Source organism: Trifolium pratense, linkage group LG1 (assembly GCF_020283565.1).
Source record: "Trifolium pratense cultivar HEN17-A07 linkage group LG1, ARS_RC_1.1, whole genome shotgun sequence".
Lineage (NCBI taxonomy): Eukaryota > Viridiplantae > Streptophyta > Magnoliopsida > Fabales > Fabaceae > Trifolium > Trifolium pratense.
Genome location: NC_060059.1, coordinates 21,109,801 through 21,113,648, shown reverse-complemented (window position 1 = coordinate 21,113,648; position 3,848 = coordinate 21,109,801). Strand labels below are relative to the sequence as shown.

Below are 3,848 nucleotides of genomic sequence, written 5' to 3'. Positions count from 1 at the left end.
AATAACCGTAAAAAAAACTGAATTGGGTCGGATCTGGCCGGACTCACGGGTTCGCGGGTCTGTTTCGCGGGTTATAGTGAGTTGATATGGTCGGGTCCGGTTTAGTATAAGGGAACCACGGATACCCGAACCGAACCGAAACAAATTAATATATTATTATGTTAAAGCAAAACGACAGCGTATGATAATATTTTCTAGGTTTTTCACTTACTAACTCTTCTCTCACTCTCATTCAAGCAGCCGCCGTCACTCTCTCTTCCATCACTAACCCTAACACAGCAAAATTCCCTAATCTCATGGCGTTTTCGCTGCCTCCACCATCAATCCTTTGTCTTCCTCGCCTCATCACCCACCCACAAACATTAATCAACCAATTTTCACCTATTTTTCGTTTTTTTTAATTTTCACCATCGATTCTCTTCACCTCTTTGTCCGTTCACCATCTCTTCTGTCTTTCACCATCGATTCAAGAAAACAAAGGTAATGGTTCGAACTGCACTCCGTTTTTCTTCTTTCTTTTTCTATATTTTTTTATTTATTTTTTATATATTTTGCTTTTTCTAGATTTAGGGTTTTTAGATTAGGTTCTGTTATCTCAGTTTCCTTTTAAGTTGTTGTTTTTATGTTTCTATTTTACTAGTAATATGTTTGTTTATTTTGAGTAGAGTTTGAGAATTTCAAAAAGTTATGGTGAAATTTGATACTTGAGGAACAGAGCTTATGCTTCATTGCAAAGCTGAAGACAAAAACAGAGGTTAGAGTTTTTATTTGTTTGTTTTGTTTATGTTAAGGTTTACATGTCTTTATATTTGACTAACTTTTTGATCTATCGTTTTTAACCATGTCTTTATGTTAAGGTTTCTCTTTTGCAGAAGCAACAACATCTCCATGCTTCTCAAGTTATTGTGCTAGTCTCAACTCTCAAAGCTCATTTCATTGTGTTTTTACTACTTGGTGTTTACATGTTAAATTAATTTTAGGTTGATGTTGTGTTGTAATTATTTTGACTTAATCCTTTAATTTCTGTAATTTATTTCTGTTGGAAAGGTTACAATTTTTATTTTTATTGTTGTGAAGTGTTAAATTGAATCTATACTTACCAAAATTTTGTATGTAACTAAGCATCAGGAGAAGAATAAACAAGCTATTGAATTTAAAAGTAAAGAAAAAATAAATTTAAATTGCTTCTTCTTTAATACAAATTCTTTATTTTGTTTTTTTCTCAAAAAAAAAAAAATCATTTTATGTTCAAGCCCATTAAAAAATGACACAATGGCCCAAAAGAAAGTGATGATAAAGTTTTCTTAAAATAATGCATTAGCAAAAAAAAAAGAAAAGAAATAGTGCAAAAAAAAGTTATTGGGCCTGAAAATGGACAGTCCAGTAACCCGAGTAACCCATTCAAAATAACCCGTGACCCATGTAAATCCGACCCGCCCAAACCGCACTTCAGTTTTGGGTCAATATGGGCCATATAAATCAAACCATGGATTGGGTCGGCTTAAGGTTTTGGGCCCATACCGACCCAAACCGGCCCGTTGTCCACCCCTACCCACAAGAATACTATTTTTTTATCATAATACTAGTATATTATTTTTAAATGTAAATAAAATACTAATATTATTATTATTGTTATATAATTTAAGGGTAAAGAAAATGGTTCAGATTGAACAAGTTTTGTATGAGTCCTAACTAGAAGGACTAAGTACTAGTTCCAATCCAACGTACCACAAGTAAAACCAACTGAGGACAATTCTTGAATCACCTTTACAAAGACATATACAATTTTTTCCATTTCAATGAAATAAAAACCCTTGTCTCAATCAAATATACATTTCAACGTACAAATCTTAAAAGGCTTAATTAGTAAAATGATCCCTTAAAGAAAAAAGGTCCAAATAGGTCCCTTAAAGAAAAAAAGTCCGAATAGGTCCCTTAAAGACATCTTCGTTAATCAGTTTGGTCCCTAAAAAGATGTCTAAATAGGACCAAACTGATTAACGGAGATGTCTTTAAGGGACCTATTCGGACTTTTTTTTCTTTAAGGGACTTATTTGGACATTTTTTTCTTTAAGGGACCAATCTGAAACCAAAAATGTCTTTAAAGGACCATTTTACTAATTAAGCCATCTTAAAATGTGAATCGGATGAATCGGTTTCTAATAATTTATGAAGGAAATTAGAATATTTTTAGAATTCAATTAGATAGAAAATAGATAAATATAAATTTTTTTGTTGTCGAAAATCATTTTTGTTAGAACCCTCTCTTTATTTCATTTTAAAGAATTCATTAGTCGTGCGGTAACATGGAAAAATAATAGCAGTAATAAATACTAAAAACACAAATTCTTTCTTAAAGGACACAAAAAAGCTACAACTCTTTATTGGTTTAAAATCAAATAATTTTTTTTTCCGTATGCAAGAGAAATGGCAATGCAAGCTCAAAGAACAAGAAATGGCAAGAGAAAATTCCAAGGTGAGTTCATCTTTTTTTTTAGTATGTTGTTATGTTTAAAGTATGTTGTTGTGTTTTTATTGTTGATCTATTGTTGATTAAAAAAAGGGAACTGGTGATAAAAAACATTACATTGCATGAGTTCAATGATGTGGCAAGTGCCACATTGGAAAGGTTGACAAGTCAACAGAATGACAAAAAATTGGTGAAATGACAAAAAAATACATAGGGATCAAAATCAAAGTTAAAATTGCAATTTTTTTCCTTCTTCCTCCAAACATGAAGAACACAACAACTTTGTTCTTCCATTGGCAGCAAGCACATATGTAATAGTCTAGGGTCTCATCTACTAGCTCAATTGGTAGTGAGAATGAGTTGAACATGTACTTGAACCCTAGGGTACATGGTTCGATTCATACGGAAGATAAAAACTCCACTATTGAGGGGGTGGAGAAGATCGTGAGATGACAGTGTCGGGACCGCCTAAGATGGGGCCTTACAAGCATTTGTTCTGCAAAATTTTCATCTTCTTCTCATCTTAGCAGCAACAACACGAAAATGGGAGGAAGCAAATGCTCTCAAGTCATCACATCAAGCCAAATGAACTTACCAATTTGTGGGTGTCGTGAAATCATGCGTATGTATGTAGCAGGAACGGGTAATAACCTATGTCGAAAATTCTGGAGATGCAAGCATAAGGAGTTAAGTTAAAATCATCTTATTAAATCACAATTTTTGAATTTTTTTTATAACTTTAGTATAACCTAAATTGTGTTGTGTGTTGTGTTCAAAGTGACAAAGAGAGACGTGTAACGAGGACATGTTGTGTGTTGTCGTTGAAAGAAGTTGTAGAGAGAGAGAATGTGTTGTGTGATGTTGTCGAATAAAGTTTGTGATCCTATATGATGGTTTCTAGGTTTCTCGCGCTCCGTTTCTATGTTTTGTGAAGTTGCTAGGGTTTTGTTTAGTTCACAATGATGAAAGATGGAAGGTTGATGAAATTTGTCCCCCCTGTTTGATTTTGGTCCTTACTACTTTTGTTTTTTTTTTGTTTTTTTTTATATTTTAAAACAGTCACTTAAATGTTGTTGCCCAAGTGGTAAGAATCTTAAACCCTTTAAAAAAATGATTAGGAGTTCGATTTCTCACTCTTGCAATAATAATAATTTGGTTGGATCAATGTATAACTTCTTAATTACTCAAATCAGAGAGTAAAAGCTGTGGTGCAAATAGCAATGTCTTTTAAATTGTGCTTGAAAACTAAGCCCAAGAGGTGCGAGCCCGTAAACTCTGAAAACCACGATTCTTGACGTGGAAGTGTTTGCTGCTAACTGTTCTCATTTCATCACAGTTATTACGAAGTTGCAGTTCAGTTTCTCCTCTTCATATCTCA

At 33.2% G+C, this 3,848-nt stretch overlaps 1 long non-coding RNA gene across 1 annotated transcript; it reads left to right on the top strand.

Moving 5' to 3' along the window:
• The first annotated feature begins 401 nt into the window (after positions 1 to 401).
• LOC123902331 lies at positions 402 to 1,066 on the top strand. The gene is made up of 3 exons (XR_006807562.1): positions 402 to 480; positions 666 to 754; positions 873 to 1,066. It is a non-coding gene; the product is annotated as an uncharacterized LOC123902331 (long non-coding RNA).
• The last annotated feature ends 2,782 nt before the right edge of the window (positions 1,067 to 3,848 follow it).